The sequence below is a fragment of the Empidonax traillii genome, unplaced genomic scaffold (genome assembly GCF_003031625.1).
Source record: "Empidonax traillii isolate 1590-97213 ecotype Southwest subspecies unplaced genomic scaffold, ASM303162v1 scaffold657:size717538, whole genome shotgun sequence".
In the NCBI taxonomy this organism is placed as follows: Eukaryota; Metazoa; Chordata; class Aves; order Passeriformes; family Tyrannidae; genus Empidonax; species Empidonax traillii.
In genome coordinates, this window is record NW_020955850.1 from 454,362 (window position 1) to 473,443 (window position 19,082).

The following is a 19,082-nucleotide window of genomic DNA, read 5'->3' on the forward strand; positions in this document are numbered from 1 at the left end:
TTCAGGTGGCTTTGTAGCCCCCTTGAACAGACATATATAATCTAAGACAGAACTAAGGTGCAGAAGTCAGAATAGACTGGTCATCTTTTGGATCCACAGCTTGCTCCCCCAGGTCTGAATGAGCAGTTCAGTGATTTGGTCTAGGCACTGCTCAATTAGCTCTTTTCCCCTGCTCACCTTCCTCTTCTGTCCTCCCATCACCTGCATCTCCCCTCAGCACATTACAAGGACAATAAGGTTGCCAAATTTAGCCTCAGAAACAACAAAAAACCCCAAATAAACCAAAAATCCAGACTCAAGCAGATCCTCAGGTATGGAAAATTCAGTTCAAAAAGTTACATGCTGGCTTTCTCTTCAATTGTTCACAACAGAAAGTCTCAGCAGTAATAAGCAATTCTGGCAGCCTCAAGAATAGTAAATACTTCAGTAGTGCTGTGCATACACACACACGCACATCTATTTTCATACTGTGCACAGATTTCCTGCACAATAGACTAATTTCAGTTTTCACATGCTTCACAGCTTGGTTTTGATCAGTTACAGAGAAGTGGATAAAATACCAGCGCTGAATATTTATTTGCCAGCTTATTTCATTTCTGTGGTTAAGGGGAATAGCGCATGGTTTCCTAGACAATACTTTCATCAAATTGCTTCTCAATTGGTCTGATGTCATCCAGAGTTAATGTGTTCATAATGAATAATGCATTAGGAAAGGATATTTTTCACAGATACAATAAGGAAATAATTTTAACTTCATATCAGCACCGTTTCAGACTTTTCAGTATAATTGCACAGTCAGGGGTTTTGTTGTTTGTTTGGGGGGTTTGTTTCTCTGGGGCTTTTTTTGCACGACTGCAGCATGAACAAGCCAAAAGAAAAATCTGTGTTGCAAGATGACAATACCCTGAGCTCAACTTAATCAGTCTGAAAGTTTGTGGTTTGAAAACTATACGTCATGGTAAGCTCCTAAGAGCTGACTGCAGAGGTTTCTAGTCCTAGACCTCTGTGCATGAAATCCTGTAACTCATAAAACCACTGCTGTTCCTTCTCATTTATGGAAATCCAGAACACAGATTTGGTCTCCCTGTTTATGAAGCATTCTCTGAAAACAGCTATTTTCCTTGTGAAATAATTCATAAGCTGTTTTAAGGAGCTTCTGCGATAAAGGTTTTTCCTTTACAGGGAAAGTGTTCATCACAGTTGAGTTGGATCTGACACTGACACGTTGTTTTGGAATGACAAAAGATTAAACTCCACATTTCTCAGCTTATTCCTAATGTTTTAATTCCTACTCTCTAGAGTGTCTACTTAAGAAGAGCTAGAGGCTGCAAGTTATATGGGCCAGCCATATTTAAAGGTACTCCTCAGAGCTGCAGCGAGCATTTGATTTACATGTTCTTCGAATAAAGCAGTTTATCCAGACTGGCTTTATATCAGCCAGAGACTTTCTGTATCTCACTGAGCAACTGAACTCTTTACAGCCATCCAACTAACAGCAACAGAGTCTGAGGTGCTTGGGCCCTCCAATCACACTGCAGGGGCCTGCAAACTGTTACTGTCCTTTTGAGCAAAGATTCTTCCTGGAAATTCAAACAACGTAATTCTGTTCCTCACTCTGATTTTTGTGTCACCCTTTTAACTTGGCCATCCCTAAGTGATCCATCAGAGGGGTGATGGGAAGCTCTGAGTACAGGAGTGGAGAAGGTCACAGGCTGTATCACTCTATGAAGGTCTCTCAGTGTCAGAAATTGTCATCTGGAGCTTTCCTACTCTAATACGATGGGAAGCTGCAACAATTTTTTAATGTCTTTGGTTTTTCTCACCTTTATTATAAATATAGATGTTTCTGAAGAATTCAGTCACTTTCCAGTCAAGTGTTCTGCATTTCATAAATAAAGTGATGCCTCTCGAGTAAGCAGAGACACATTTGAATGGCTGAATGTATCCAGACTAAGGCATCCAAATCAAGGAATCATTTTTGGGCACATTTAAATCCTACCAACCCCCACTGCAGGTGGGTTTCATTCACCCATAACCTTTATGATGACCAAAGCAGGGTTCCGAGTCTGTTCAGGTCCATATCAAGGGCAATCAGGATCTCCTTAAGTGTCTGAAAGCTCAGTTATGCTGGTGAGCAGGTGATGTGTCATGTACCTGTTTCCCAAGGAGCTGCACACGGCAGAGCAAAAATGTAATCATTTCATATGAAAGCAATCAAAGCATTTAAACAAGCAGAAATATCTTAGCAGCAGATGAATAAATAGTGAAGAATAAACTACAGCACCAAGCATATGATACAAAAGAAACCTTAATTTAGATGCTAATTAACCCAAACGTAAGAATTACAGGGTTAATTAAGCAACACATCCCTCCCACAATTTTATCAGCTGCAGACACAGGTGAGATGAGAAAGATCTTACTATTTGATCAAATTAGCTACAAGCCACAGTGGAGAGTTCTGATAAACATTTTTTGAAAGCATTTAATTATGAGCCCTAAGTAGGATGGATTCTGCATTGCATTACATCCATTTTTATTACTGGACATGAAATATCAAATGATCAAGAAAACAGCCACTACAACAGCTATGTAATAAATGCTTCTCCTGCAGCACAGTTGTTAAAACAAAACATACTTTTAATCAATTTAGTTATAACCAGTATGCAGGAAACTCATTAAGTTTAAATTAATTCCTTACTTCAAGCACAGTGTGACCACTCTTGGTACAGTGACTTGTTACATGGCAATTTTCTTTTAAAGCTCCATTCCGAGTTATCCTTTTCCTTGTCTGTGACACCACAGCTACCTGAAAAGCAACAATATCTGCTTACACTCAGGCAACCGGTTTGTTAGTTAATAGTAAGAGAAGCCTTCATGTAGGTGAGATTCCTGACTAGACTAAGTTTATTCCTTGGGAACTGGGAGAATTCCATGAAGATGAGTTTATTACTATCTTCCTTATTTGAGTATTGATCCTGCAAGAACCATCAGCATCTGCTTTAGCCTGTAAGATCTAAAGACCTTCCTTCCCCAACGAGCCAGTCTGCAAACAGAAGACTTGTTGCTGGGAGCAGACTTCAGGCATGTCTTTCTAGCTGACAAATCTCCCTTCTCCATTTTTACCAGCTCAGGAGTGCAAAGGTAAAGCAGCCAGGCAGGAAATCTTTCACACCTTGATGGCACCCAAAGGTGCACACTATGTTAAAACCCCCATGAAATAACTAACTAGAAAAATGGTTAGAAAAATATTGTAATTACAGGCCTTTAGCCTCAGCTGATATCAGGAATCAGGTGGCTCAATATTTTTTAAAAATAAGATCTAGAACCTAAGTTATTTTCTTCAGCTATTTAATTCCAGAAATTTAGCAAAAAAGGGCCCTGGTAGAGAATTCAAATCACAACTCATTGCTCACAAATAGCACTATTTTATCAGCACAGTAAATTACATGAGGAAAAAATATCCTCATTAAGAATATTCAGAATGCTGCACAGGATTTTCAGATTAGTTGAACTTTCATATTTAAGCAGTAATTGCTGAATTTGGTTTATCAATACTTTACCAAATGACAGAGGCCTAGACTCAGGATGCATTGGGGATTTACAGAAAGTCAAAGAAAATACCTCATCTATTATGTACCAGGAAAATTTACAAGTTGCAAGCCAGCTCAGTGTCTCCACTGCAAAACCCATCTTGGTAGACGGACCAGGTTTAAATAAAGCTACAGAAACAATAACTAATTTTCCAAAGATCATCCTGAAATAAAAGATAAAGTAGCATTTCTCCTTCATGGGTTCCAAATCCAAATATTTAACAGGATATTTTTGACCATGCCACTGTCCTGTACCAAAACAGCCAAGATAGGAAAAAAACCAGATACATTTTATTTTATTTTTCAAATCCGCTATATATTTTTTGAAGCTGCTCCTTAACCAGTCTGTTATCTTTGTATATTTAAGCTGGAAAGTTCTTTAACATAACACTAGCAATTCTAGTTTAGTTTCCTGTGTTTCCTGGAAATACCATGTTCTGCAGAAAGGAATCAACAATATTTTCACTGCTGTCCCATGGAACAGTTGCTTCAATAGTGTGCCCTGAGCTTAAATGCTAAATCACTGCTGTCTCCAGAGAACAGCCCTATTTGAGAGTTTATGCTGCAGTTACTGGTTCCCAAAGTAACCCAGATTAATGTCTTTTCAACTTAATGCTCAAACTACCACAAAGTGTCACACATAAGCTCACTCCAAAAGACTTAATGACAGAAAAACACTGAACTGAAAATTCTTATCTGTTCGATAAAAAAGCAGGTCTTACACCGGGGACAAGAGGAGAATCAAGACACAGTAGACTATGCCATATTTTTCTTTCAGCACTTCAGAGCTTGCAAACATTTATCTACCCATTTTATAGGGCTCGGTCACTTCTCAGAGCTCTCCCATAAGATAGCCACTTTAACGTTAACCAAATATTGAGCTCCCTACAAGTCAATAAAAACATTCATTGACTTAAAGATTCAGTCTATAAACACACACAATTAGAGGACTTCTGTTATAAAAGAGTGACAAAGTAGGAAGAGAAACTGGCAGGTAATGGATTTGACATGAACTTAAAGAAAAGTAATCCTTGGGCATTACTCTTCGTAGCATGCACACTATGAAGCATAATACTTATATTCACTGCAATAAAGCTTATCTAGTATTAAAATAGACATGGAAAAGTGTGTATTTACAAAGGCAGCACACGAGGTTCTACTCTGCAAACCTTAGGAAGAAGTGATCCTTGGCTCTTACAGTCACCCTCACATTGGTTCACCCGAACTGTTTATGATTATCCACTTGTTTATCATTCATATCCCATAACAAGGTGACTCGGATGAAAACCCTCCTGGTCTATGTTGGCAGCAAGGTTCTGCAGCTCTTGGGGCTGGGGGATGTCTAACAGACCCAACACCCATTTATGTTCATCAATCACTTGGGGTTTTTTCAGTACATTTTTTTCCATTTCTGTTTTTGAGACTATAGAGATTGTTGTGTGGTGCTCCTGGAAAAGGGGGCTGCTGCTGCAGCAGCAGAATTGCATTTCAGCCCAGCTGAAATTCCAAAGAACAAACCCCACATTACTCTCAGTAAGTGCTGCAGAGCAACATCTTCCTGTTATACACGAAGGCATCACACAGACCTGAGAAGAGGCTTCTAATGACTAAGAAAGTCTGCAACAGAGCATGAAAGGGAACCAATGTCTGCCAAAAATCAGTTTGGTTTTAGCTAGGGGGAAACACAAGCTCTTTCCCATAAAAACTTACTTCCACTCCTAACTGGTCCTCTTTATCAGTATTTATTAAAGCAAAAATTTTTCCCTACAGTTGAAAGGGTCTCTACAAATAAACAAAACAAACCCTCCTCTCTTTAAAAACAAAAAATGAAGTTACCCTTCTCTGTTGAAGGACCATTTTTGTGCTGTGAAATCAATAATTAACAGTAAGGTTGTGTCTGATTGTTTCAAAAAGCCACAGATATATCAACATGGTTACAAAAATGTAGAGCAGCATTGTTCATTCAAGTTTTAAGGTCATTAGAAAACATTATCTTAGGGTGGATATATTTAACTATGTGCTTTTGCTCTATCTAGTAATTTCAGCTTTCTTTCCTTCCTAAAGCCACACAGGTACTCGTGACAAATAATTTTCAGAAATATTTGGCAAATTTATAATGAATATGCACCAACTGTAATAAAGGGAAAACATTAATTGGTGTTTTGGAGTCCAAGACAGCATGAACCTAGCCATGGAGAAATTAGAAGTTCGTTGAGAATTAAAATCTTCCTAATTCACTTGTAATAGCTGCATAAAAGTTACTTGAACTTCATTTGCAATGTAGATTCCCATACCCACTGAGAAGCTGTATAGATTCCATATGCCAGCAGTAAAATCAATATAACATTCTGTAATGCATTGGCAGTGAATCACTTACTCCTCTTGCAAACATAATTCATCAGGATTCTGACAGCTTCCAGCCTCAGAGTGGATTCCATTAAAACAAGGATTCATGTTTTTCCTCTTCAGAGTACTCAAGGTCTATTCACATTTAGTAAAACCCCACTAAGTACTCTCGGGAGGGGCAGAGGAGGGGCAGGCACTGAGCTCTGCTCTGTGGGGACCAGGGACAGGACCTGGGGAATGGCCTGAAGTTGTGTCAGGGGAGATTTAGGTTGGATATTAGGAAAAGGTTCTTCCCCCAGAGGGTGTTTGGGCACTGAACAGGTTCCCCAGGGCAGTGGGCACAGCACCAAGGCTGACAGAGCTCAGGGAGTGTTTGAAGGATCCTCTCAGGCACAGGGTGTGACTCCTGGGGATGGTCCTGTGCAGGGCCAGGGGCTGGACTGGTCCATGTTCTGCAGAATCTTCAGTATGAATGCAATATCCTCAATTATATAACACATCAATCCTGTCTGTAGCACTTTTTTTTTTTTTTGTTATTTATTATTAAATCAAGTAGCTGCAAAGTCAAAGACAAACAGGAGCCACTTGGGGCAGGAGCCACTAGATGAAGTGGTAGTGAAATGAGAATGGGAAAATTATGACCTTAAAAGGCCATAAAGCACACAGTTTTCCAAAAAAAAAAAAAAAAAAGCCCAAACAGATTTCTTCATCTAATAAGCTTGTGTTGTCAGTGTTTCATGTGGAGTCACTGAAGGTTAAGGTAAAAAAATTGCTACATACAATAGCTACAAAAGAACTATAGCTTTATATTACTGGATATAAGCTTAATAATGAATCTTGACAATGAATTCTTTCAGCTTTACACATGATTGAAATAGCTCCAGCTTTATAATACTGATGAGATAATTAAAGTAATTAGAAATTACACCTTGAACAGTCAGTCAGTAAAACCACCTTGAATCATAATCAAACCTTTTCTTTCCTAAAGGAAGAATCTTTTTTCCATATTGCAGGTTTTTCATTGCCTCTTATTCATTTTCTTCAGACAGTGATTAGAATAAGCCTTGTCAGTGGTTGGAGAGAACACATTAGGAATGATTTTACATAGATAAGAAAAAAATCAATATCCCATTCCTGGCATTCAGAACCCTTTACAGCTGACCTTTTACTCCCCAAATATGCCTTCCCTTGTTTCTCAGAAAAGCTCTCTTTACAGAAACATCTGTCTTAGGCAAGACATTTGCTCGTACACTTAAAGGTATGAATTTTATAATACAGAACACTACAAGCCAGTTCAACAGAATTCATTTGCTGTGGCACTGGCAAAGGCTTAGTTACCACTGCTGCAAACGAACCTCCTGAACACTCCTTCTCCAAGCATCATCTCCTTTTCTCACCAGTGTTACTAAGGCATGCAAGGAATATAATTTAAGACAACTTGAAAATTCTAATCTCTGAAAAATTCCATAAAGAGTGCAGCAACTAAGACTGATTCAATGCAAGAGCAGACCAGACTAATTCAGCTCTCAGATTAAATGCAGCTAATATTTCATGTTCTATTCTGAAGTTCAGAAAAATTCCATCCCCTGATTTTTCAGTTTTACCACTCTTTAAGATGTCAGCTTCTTGCATATTTTTTAAATTTATTTTTCATTTTTGTTTCTGGTCAAGAAAACCGGTTTGCTAATACTTCTACCATACTTGTGTAGAGAGGTGCCAGCCAAATCGCAGCTTATTTACACTGAGTGCAAACACCCAATGTTTACCGAGCAGTTAAGGGAAAAAAATATACATAAGGGGTTTTACTGTATTCAATTTGAGAGCACTGAACACATCCCAAATTCCAAACAATCTCTACTGAAAAGCTTAAAAGTTGGCCAAGATTTCTGTAAGTAAAAGCCAAAGCCCAGAAAAAGCAAAAACAAAACAAAACAAAACTCCCCCGTTTCAGCAGCAGTTTTCCTTTTCTTACCACAGGTAACCATTTGACTGTGAAGATGATTTGACTTTGACAAGAGTTCAATTACAAATTCGCCTTGATTATTGAAAACTGCCAGACACCAACAATTTTCCTGGCCCTTAAGACAAGTTTTTCCAAATTAGAATGCTGTATTAATATCTCCTCCCATGAATCCATTACGGAAAATCACTATTAGGGTCACGCGACTTTAAAGCATTTTTCTTTGACCTTTCACACACAAATGATTGAAACAAGGTCTAAGAGACATCCTTTTCAAGCATGTAAGATTCCTACTAAGAAAAGCCAAACAAAATTGTTTTGCATTACATGCAACTTACTACAAGGAAGCCGAAATACTCGAACAGAGCTGCAGTCTGACGACGAGCGATTCAGAAATGAGGCATACCAAGTCCGGCTCCTGTCCTTGCTAATTTCTGTCTCAGTTTAAAATAATCATACGACACGCTAGCACGGTAAAAGCCACGTTCCTCAATTAAGGCACCTGTTTTTTTTTAAAAAACCCCACGGCATTCAAAGCCTTTTGCGCGGGTTTTGTACCGCAGAACCCTCTGCTGGGCCGTGAGGGGCCGCGTGCGGAGCTGCCGCGCGGGAGGCGCGAGGGCTCGGTGGTCGCGCGCCCGTTTGTCTGTCTGTCTGTCTGTCTGTCTGTCCGGCCGGCCGGGAGGAGCCTCCCCACCTTCCCGCTCCCTGAGACAAAGGTCTCCAGGGCTCGTGCCCTGCGGGGCTCTTCTGGGCCTCGCGGCCCAGCCCGTGCGGGGTTGGGCGGTGTTCCTGCCCTGGGCCGCACCGCAGCGGTCGCGCTCTTGTCCCGGGACAGGGGGGAGCTGTGCGGGGGCTGCGCCCTGAGGGGCTCCTGTCCCCACACCGGCCACAGACGTGAGGCTGGAAGCTGTTCTGTAGCTATTGCCGACTGACCTCGGGTGGTGTGCTGCTAGAGGAGTATCAGCTGCATCGAGGCCCCTGCTGAGTTATCCCTGTGGGAGAGAGCAGGGCCGAGGTGAGCAGTGGCATTTTCCTGTATCTGAAGTGAATTCTGCAGTCAGTGATGTGGTTTGGCTTGTGCTGGGGCAAATTGCTGTGGTCTCTTGTCTGGAGGATGGGAGATGGCCGAGTATTATATATTTATTTATATATAAATATAATTTTATTTGTTTATATATTTATTTTTATTTATTTATATAATTATTGTAGCCTAAGTATCTTTATTGAAGGCAGTGTAACCAAGAGCTGTGGCTGAAGCCCTACACTCTCTGGCACTGTCCAAATACAGTGTTGATGCTTATCAGCTTTTCCACTGTAGTGTACTGGAAAGCAGTGAAGTGTTTTACAACTGTCAGTGTGATACATTTGATGTAAAAGTGACTGCTACTTTTTTCCAGTGATGAAGAGTGCTGTTTTGACTTAATTGCAGGTTTGAGTCATACTTGGACCAGAGCTCCCAAGCTTGCCTTGCTCAGATCATGAAGAACAGCAAGAAGACACTGTTGTAGCTGTGGCTAAAAGGGTAAGGTGCTCATAGTGTATTTCAGCCCATGTCCTTCAGAAAGGGAAGAAATAACATTTTAAAGTAGCAATTAGCACCAACTGTAAGTTCTACTAAACAGGTGGCACTCATCTAAACTCCTTGAGGGCTACAGGTAAGTTGGACAGTCTTCTGAAGTGCCTTTATTAAACATGTGAGCAAGTGGACCAAACCACAGTTGCCACTGCATGGTTTGAATGTATTCCAGTACGTCACACAAATAAGACACTTATATATTTTCACTTATTATTCTGGGAGAGATTTTTCTGCCTTTTTTTTTGGTACCTGTATGGAGTCTAGAAAACATGTCTATTATTCTACTGATGTGGTGACGAGATAAGGAGCTGCTCTGCACATTTAATTCTTGGTCTTGCAAACTGGTGAGTATGCGAGATCTAGTAAACCATGCATATAGTTCACTGATTTACTTATTTGGCTGTGGTTTTGCGTGCATTTGTATAGTGTGCTGAACTGAAATTGCCCTGCTGGATAATCTGCATAAGAAACATATCTTTTTGAAAATCAGTAGAAAATGTTGACCAATGCTACTTATCATTCTTGAAGGAGGCACTGAACACTTCCAATTACATCAGTTGGGTGATTTTAATATCAGCATTAAGGGTATTAATGTCAAATGATGTAGTTATGCTACTGCAAGCAATATGATCATTTGAGTTAATGCCAGGGAGATCTTCCCTCCTTCCGCACCAAAGCGCATCGTAATCACACCCAGAGCTATGCATCTTTTATATGGTCTAGTTCACGGGTATTCTGCCTGGAAAACTAATGGATATGGGTTTCTGCAGTGCAGCTTGCATATCTCTGGCAAATTCTAATTTTCATAATGCAGAAATGTAACGATAATAGGGTGTGTTTGGTAATGTTAGCGACTACATTCAGAGTACAAAAATTATGGTCTAAAACTGAGGTTGGAAAGAAACAGGTTGAAGGCAGTGGAAGGAAAGGTCTGCCATATCTGTGAGAGCATTACATTTTATAATGCATTCGTGCAATTTTGGAAACTCACCACCTCTATTTGGAAATGTGCAGTGGTATAGTCCCAATATATTATAAACAATGATTAGGTAACATCCCTTTGGAAAATGTAGTTTGTGTTGATTGAGAAGTCCTAAACATGTAGAAAATCCTGTAGTGATTGTCATGTGACAGCTGTTATTTGGTGCACGTAGAAGAACTATTTCTAAACCAGAGTTGTTCTGATAACTGTCTATGTTACACTCTACCCTGTGAGCAGTGGTTGAAAGATTGCACTTTAGCACTGCCTACAAATGCATGGAACTTACACGTGCAGCTTTTTGTAGTCATTTTTTTCCAGATCATGATGAATAATTTCAGCTTAACATTTAATAAAAGTAAAAAGCGCTTAACAGACCTTTCTTGTATGCCTTTGGTACGACTGATGGAATTCAGTAATGCTTAAAGGAATTTCCTTTTTTTTTTATTGTCACTTTATTAGCTGATATGAGAACTAATGGCAATTCAGCTGCATAGTCTTAATGGCCTAATCATTAATTTGTATGGGAGTTACTTTAATAATAATTAGAGAGAGCTCATATGTTATTAATGTGGGGGCAGTGAGCATGACTTTAAAATAATAATCCAATTAACATGCATTAAGTGGAAATTTTATAGTTACCCATGGCATGAGTGGCTGCTGCTGTAATTTGAAAATAGTATTTCATGGCACCAGGCAACAATCTGAAACAGCTCCTGCCGGGTTAGCCTGGCCTCTGCGAAGAATTGCTGCCAGCACAGCTGGAGGGTGGGCATGTGCTCTGCAGAAATGCTGCCCTTACACCCACCCCCTGACTTGGGACAGGCAAGTGGTTTGCAGCCTCACGAGGTTCCTCTTGTGCGTCTGTGTTAGTGATCTGACTGCTGGTTGTGAGGGGTCACGTGGAACGGCCTGTGTAGGGACCAGCAGCCTGAAGTCGCGGTGCTTTGAAGAACAAGCCAGTGAATCCTTTGGGGGGTCAGGAGCAATGTGCTAAGCTGGTGGCAGGAAGGAGGAACCAGCACTGATTGCCCTTTGTGGGAAGTTTCTGCAGCGCTTGTTGTGTCTCTTGAGAGGCTGCAAAAAGGCATTTACTGAGGGAAGCATAATCTGTCCAGGTATGACGTGTACAAAGTACTGCTGAGGCAGGAGGGGAGAGTAATTGGTGAATTGGAAACTCTGTATTGATAAGATGATAATTCAAGCTTCTAGGCTACTCACTCAGTGAAGCAATGGTGTAAAGGCAGGCTTTCAGCTAGATTTGCTGGCAGGTGACCATGCTTTTCAACATCCTGTGCTGTTACACATTAGTACAACACTGTTAACTAGATGGGTAGGTTGCTGCTATACTACAGAATATAGCTGGATTTCTCTTGCACCATTCCTGATTTTTCTTTTATTTAATTAAATGGGAAAAATAACTTTTATTTGGATGGAAAAAGGCTTTAAAATGAATGGTCTTTTTCTGAATTTGTGTCTTGTGATAGTTAAAATTGTGAGAACTCCTGCTGCCCCTGCTATCAGTGCTGCCTTAGGTGTAGGTGCTGATGCTTTCAGCTGACTGTTCAAGGAAGGAAGGTGTGATGTACCTTTTGTCTTACAGTAGAAAACAGTCTGGAGTGATGATGTCGCCCATACCTTAAAAGGAGACAGTCTTGTCTAAATCTAGACAGATCTAGAAGATCATTGTTTCCTGCAGTCACTCCTCTGTGACCAGATGTGTGCTGAATGCCACTGGTCAGGACACCTTTAGGAAAAAGAGGTCACAGCTCATTGCTTTGCTGATGATCACATGCTTTGTGTCAGCTGGGAGGAGGAAGGTTCCTCTGTTAGTGTGGTTTGAGGTGTCTTGCAATGACAAGTCCACCTGAAACATGAGGGGTTTTGCTGTTACATTTGCCTCTGGCCCTTCCCAGTCCTGGAAGTTAAAGCAGAACATCATGTTAGCAGGGGATATCAAACAGGGGTGGTGCAGTCTTATGGGAATTAAATAAACCTCTGAATGTGGGAGGTTTTCTGGGGAAGATGCCATTCCTTATTCTGGAGCAATGAAAGAAAAGAGGATAGGAAGTTAGAAGACTACACTAACACTCCTAAATATTTGGTAGAGTTGACGTGTGGCAATACCATTTTTAATAAAGACTGGTGGTATTTCAGGTTAATTATGTCCCTGAAGATGAAATACCTGTGGGAACTCTTGCTGTTTTCAGCATTCATACTGAAAAGGCATGATTTTAGCTAGATGGCTAAACTCTGGGGGAGATAATAGAGGAAGAAATAATGTACAAGAGTCATAAATGTTGATCTGTCTCTGGTGGAAACTGGTGTGTGAATTTAAAGAAAATGTGCTGCCCTGAGTCAGGCTGAAATTTTTACTTTTCCTGATAGAGATAAATACTCAGCCTTGATGCTTCTACTTTCTCATATGCTGCCTTTTTTTTTTTTCCCCAAGAAAGAGATAGGCTAAATATCAGAGCCTTAATATATTAAAATTTCTCTAGCCTTTCCTATGGCTGTGAAAAAAAATAGTGAGGAAAAGGTGCACAGGATGAAAACACAGGCAAGTTAACCTAATTTTATCTGAGGCCAGCAGGGCCAGTGAGGTCCTGCTTTATCCTGGTGACAAAGATAAGCTTTGCTGTAGCATCTTTCCAGTGAAACCACATTTTCCTGTATCTTAGTACCCTCTTCTATGCTGGAGAAAATGATAGAGACTCCAGTAAGTTTGAATAGGGTGCTCTGCTAGTAGTGGCTGAGCTAAGCTCGCTGTACTGTGGCATTGATAGCACAACATGATGCAGCCTAAATTAATACTTATTTCTTGTACAGTTTTGAACTGTTCTGAGTGTCTTGAACGGCTCAAGATTTTGTGCTAGTCAGCTTTCTTAATTTGGCAAGTACTGAAGAAGCAAAGGTGACAGCAAATATTGTTTGCAGGTATTTAAAGTATGACTACATTTAAGGTCTAAAGTGTATATTTTGAGGTGGACTGGATTTCCACTGTAATTACTGCTGTAATTTAGCATCAAGGTCTGTGAACAGCTTTTTCTGACTGTAGAGGAGTCGTAATAGGAAGGACACTGGAAGTGAGGCAAAATAGTCATCCTGGAGTTCTGTACCAATACCCCAGGGAGCTTGTTCAAAGTGGTTTGACTGATTGCAGTGTGTATATATATATAAAATAAAACTTGCACAAAGGCAGCTTGAAAAATGGCAGTGAGAAGGATGACAAGTTCTCGACAAGTGGCTTCTTACCCACTACAGAAATTACCTTTGCTCACAAAATTTAGTTGTGTTACTAGGGCTGGCTTGAAGGCTGCTGGTGGTGTTCTGAAGGCAGCACGTCAGATCTGTAAAGCCTTCTCAACGTACTTTGTGCTGAAAGCATATTCACCTGGGAATGTTTTACCAAATTCTACATTGCCCCAAGGCAAGTGGATTATTGTTGAAGAAAGGGGAACTATTGACATAAGCTGAACAATAAGAGTCAAGAGGAAAGGTGGTCCCCAGGTGGAATGAAATATTTTTAGTCCTGTGTCAAAATCCTTGGGTATTGAAAAAATTCAAAAATTCTGTTTCATGGTTCTTATTCAAGAGGTAAGTGGAGGTGTTCAACTACCTTGTTGTTGACCTAGGAACAGTGCGACTTTGTTACCTATCCTCTTCTGTCTTTTAGATTTGAGAATAAAATAGAGGGGACTTCTCCACTTGGGCTACTTCACTTCTGGAGAAAAGCACTTGAGAGTAGAGGCTCATCTGAATCAATCCCATGTGTTTTCTATGAGGCTGAATAGAGACACTGTATCCTGCTCAGCTGAAAGAGATAAAAGTGCTGTTCCTCCTGTTGTATTTATCATACCTCTGTCATGCTCTGTGAGTGCAGTAGTGAAAATACTTTTGGTTCCTAGCTTATTAATATTTGCAGCAGCAGAAGCAAGTACATCTTGGAACTGTGTAGCATTCCCAGAGGATTTTTAGGTAAAATTGTTGTGAGGGTAAGTACGCTCTGTTCTACAGTAACCACCCATATCTCCTCCTTGAGTAATCTGCCATTTAATTTGAAGCTACGTTGTTGCTATTACTTGCTAGAGACTAGGGAGAAATGAGAAAGAAGAGTTAGCTGTGGGCCTCTCCTCTGTCCAGTGGGCCTTTGAAATTGTGTGTAGTGTCCAAGCCAGGAACAAGGTGACTTTGCAAGCAATCACCCATATCCATTCCTCTTCTGGAAATTCACAACCTTAAGGTGAGGCTTTAGTGTCTTTGTGCTGACCTCACAGGAAGCTTGTTTGTGACCCTTTTCATTGCTAAATTTAACATGGGAGTGGGAAGGTTTGCAGCTGCACCAGTTTATGGCTGTTAACGGGTGATTTTGGTGATTCAGACCAGTGTAAAAGACTAACTTCTTTAATCTGCACATCAGGACTGAATATGCAGAGATGGCATTTAGGCAGTCACAGAAGAGAACAAAATCATGTAAGCCTTTGATATTCACAACCTTTTATGACAGTGCATTTCAGTGACGTTATTAATAGTATCAAAAAGTGCTTTCTGAATTTTTAACTTTTCCGTGATGATAGAATAAAATGCATACAGCAAAATCAGAAAAAACTAGTTGTGCCTTGTCAAAGTGTTGATGATGTAAAATTCTCATATCCTTTTTTACCTTTGTAAGACATGTTTCTAGTCTCTAATCTAGCCTCATACAGGAATTGATACATATCTTTCATTCTTGTTGCCTTTCCTGTACCAGCTTAGTTCTGTTATACTCATTTTGAAATAAGGAGAACTGGAAAGGCTCAAGATAAGGTTTACTCCATGAATTGATACAAAAAACATTAATATGTCACTCCATTCTCAGTTGTTCTTTATTCCTCACAGCATTTTTCAGATCACTTCTGAATACTTTGAATAATGCATGTTCCAACACGGGTCCATCTGGGACCACACTGGTAAACTTCTTTTATCATGAAAAATTGCTTTCCTACCTACTTTGTTGTTTATCTTTTAGTGGGTTATTAATGCTTGAAGGCTGCTGCCTTTTATCTGCAACAGCTATACTTCTTTAAGAGCCTTTGAGATATCTTGACACAACCCTTTGAAAATCTGAGTTTGCTTTTACCCTTGTCCACAGCTGTCCTACTCCTTTAAAACATATCCTGATAAACTTTGTTTTCTTCCTTTGGCAGGGGTATGCCTCTTTTTACAAAGTTGTTTTAGCAAAGATATCTGATATAATGCAGAATAGTACTGAATAAAGGCTTATGGTATTATGTCAGCATTTGGAGTAGGTGGGGAGGGGGAGTGTTACCCTCAGAACTGCATGAGTATCTGGTAAAATCCGGAATAAGAGCAGCCAGAACACAGCTCTTCTTTCCTTTTACCCTTTACCATTATGGTTTGCAGCTTTGGTTCTGCTAGCCTCTTTCCTTGGGACATCTTACTAGTCATATCTATCACACGCTTTTTCCTTCCATCTCTGAGACAGCTGAACCATCCAGGAAGGTCTTTTCTGTGGGCTTCTCTGTACTGTCCAGGTTCTTGTCATCTGCAGCTGCCTTGCTGTGAAGTTCCTGGGGTAGCTCCCAAAGAGCTTTGGAAAAACACAGTAATGCTCAACAAACACCTGCTTTCATAGTGGAACATTCTGTGCAAACTGAATAAACAGCCAGAGTTAGAGGGTGTTAGTCTCATCTTGGGTGCTGTTACCAGAACATGGAGCTGTGGGTAGTAGTTACACTTAGCCTTAATAAAAATTACTGCCTTTATTGAGTGACATACTCAGCTTTCAGTTCAGCAGAATCTCAAGACCTTAAAACTAGTCCCTCTGAGAAAGTAGTACCTAATGGGATACCTCACCCTTTACAACTTGTTTTAAGCTGGCTGTTGATGAAGGAATCTAATCCTCAAAGGCATCAGGCTTCAGCTAGAAGTTTAAATTCAGTCTAAATGTCTGGCTGGGTAAGATAACTGGGTGCAGAAAGCAAGGTATTTGAGGCTTACTTTCAAAGGGCTGTGCAAGGGCTTTGAGGCTTGTTTTCAAATGGTTGTAACTCAGACTTATAGCTCTGTGGGTTTTTATCCATTAACTCATCACTTTCTGGTGGTACTGGCCTAGTAGTATATGTAGTTCCTTATCAGATTTGCCATGCAGATCATGTCTTGATATTTTTGGCATAATGCACTGTTCCCTGGAGACTCCAAAGGTTGACTCTATCCTTGTTGCTTTGGGTTGGATGAGTCTTGTTTACTGATCAGATTCTTACTAGAGGCCTCAGCTCGGATATTGAGGCAGTTTTGGGCACTGCAATATAAGAAAGATATTAAGTGATCAGAGAGTGTCCAAAGGAGGGCAGTGAAGATGGGGAGGGGCCTTGATTTGAAGCGTGTGAGGAGCAGCTGAGGGCACTCGGTGTGTTCAGATGGAGAAGAGGAGACTGAGGGGAGACCTCACTGCAGATACAACTTCCTTGAGTGAGGAAGAGGAGTGGCAGGCACTGAGCTGTGCTCTGTGGGGACCAAGTACAGGACCTGGGGAATGATCTGAAGTTGTGTCAGGGCAGGTTTAGGCTCCCCAAGGCAGTGGGCATAGCATCAAAGCTACCAGAGCTCAAGGAGCGTTTGGATGATCCTCTCAGGTACAGGGTGTGACTCTTGGGGATGATCCTGTTCAGGGCTAAGGGTTGGACTTGGTAATTCTTAGGAGTCCCTTCCAACTCAGCATATTTTGGGATTCTGTAATCACTAAAACACCTTCAGATTCTGAGTCTGATCATTCTTCCCTAAGAGACAGCAGCCAGAGGACTGAGCCTGCCTGCTTTTGCTATATTTTACAAATGTTCCGTCATATCTCTGGCCAGAGCTCTGATTGCTTCCCTTACTCATCTCATGAGGGTGTATCACACTGTGACATCACCTTGTCACATAAACTTGATCAAATACTGAATGGCGGGGTGTCAGTCTTTAGGGTCTTTTGGAGTCTCAGCAAGTACTCATATCTACTGAGGAAATATATTATTATTTCCAAGATGGACCTTTAGTTGAAAGTAAGTTATAATATACCTTCTGGTTAGGAAGCTTTTCTTGAGTGTGTTGTGCAGTGAATATTGATGTTGGCAGATGTTTATCTATAGGAGAATTGATGAAACATCTTTTCAGAAGAAAAAGTGATTTGCTTACGTGCAAGACCAGCATGTTCACTTGCCCTTGGAGGCAAATAAGGAACCAACCTCTTTGATACAGAGCTATTTTTGTCTTCCTCTGAACACTGCTTATCATGCATTATGCATGTTTTTTTTAAAAACGCTGTCAGCAGATACAACCAGCCATTAACCTCAAGTACTTCCTATTTAAAGATAGCACCTGTAGTCAGTTCATTCAATTCTGTGGGACAGAGGCCATAGGTCACTTGCTGATGATGGCAGAGACCTGATCGTGAAATGGTATGTCAGCGTTTTGCATCCTGTTCTGTTTGGGAAGTGCAGCTCCATAGATCTGGAATCTCCTTTGGTCAGGATCTCCCTGTTCTCAGTACTGCAGTGAGTTTTTTCAGTGTTGCCTCTTTGTGTTACAGGGATAGGAAGAGGGGGCTTGTTTATCAAGCAGTAGATCAAGAGGTGGTAGGAGTAGATGTGCAGCCCTCGGGCAGAGTGCCCTTGGCAGAGAGGGAACAGTGCTCCTGATTAACGTAGCATATTTGCCACTGGACAGTGGAAGCGCCCTCGTAGCATGCAGCCAAAGTGCAGCTGGAGCTGAAGTTGGCCAGAAATGTGGGGGGCAATTAAAAAGAGTTTTTTTCAAATATATTAATGGCAGTAGGCGGTATAGAAACATCATTGGCCCATTCCAGGATGAGGATGGTCACCTCACAAACAGGGACAAAGACAAGGCAGAGGGTTTAAGGCTTCTTTGCCTCTGTCTCCACCACTGCTGACAGACCAAGGGGGCCTCAGTGCCCTGAGCTGGAGGACCATGACTGTGAGAACAAACAACTCCCAGTCAACCCTGAACTTGTGTAGGATCTGCTGCTTCGGCTGGATCCCTACAAATCTATGAGGCCTGATGGGATTCATCCAAGAATCCTGAAGGAGCTGCTGATGTCATCACAGCCCCTCTCTGGATGATTTTTGAGTGGTCTCGGGAATCCAGGGAGGTCCCAGCTGACTAGAAGCTGGCAAATGTTGTCCCAGTATTCAAGAAGGGCAAGAAGGAGGACCCTGGAAACTACAGGCCTGTTGGTCTCACTTCAGTGTCTGGTAAAATTCTGGAGGAGATTATTCTGGGAAGCATTGAAAAACACCTGAAAGACAACACAGTCATTGGTCACAGCCAGCACGGCTTCAGGAGAAGCTTATCCAGCCTGATTTCCTTTTATGACAAGGTAACCCACCTCGTTGATCAAGGGAAGCCAGTTGTTGTAACCTTTTTGGATTTCAGTAAATCTTTCAATCCTGTCTCTCCTAGGATCCTTCTGGACAAAGTGTCCAGCCCACAGCTGGATAAACACGTCATGTGTGGGGAGAGCAATTGGCTCATGGGTTGAGCACAGAGGGTAACAGTGACTGGGGTGACACCAGACTGGTGACCTGTCACTAGTGGGGCTCTGCAGGGCCTGTGCTCTTCAACAACTTC

At 41.1% G+C, this 19,082-nt stretch overlaps 1 long non-coding RNA gene across 2 annotated transcripts; it reads left to right on the top strand.

The window, feature by feature from the left end:
- The first annotated feature begins 2,852 nt into the window (after positions 1–2,852).
- On the top strand, positions 2,853–9,420 carry LOC114065413. 2 transcript variants are annotated; one of them, XR_003572956.1, is made up of 3 exons: positions 2,853–2,880; positions 3,043–3,141; positions 9,329–9,420. It is a non-coding gene; the product is annotated as an uncharacterized LOC114065413 (long non-coding RNA). The 2 variants fall into 2 exon arrangements; XR_003572957.1 differs by having other exon boundaries at positions 2,862–2,880; positions 3,039–3,141.
- The last annotated feature ends 9,662 nt before the right edge of the window (positions 9,421–19,082 follow it).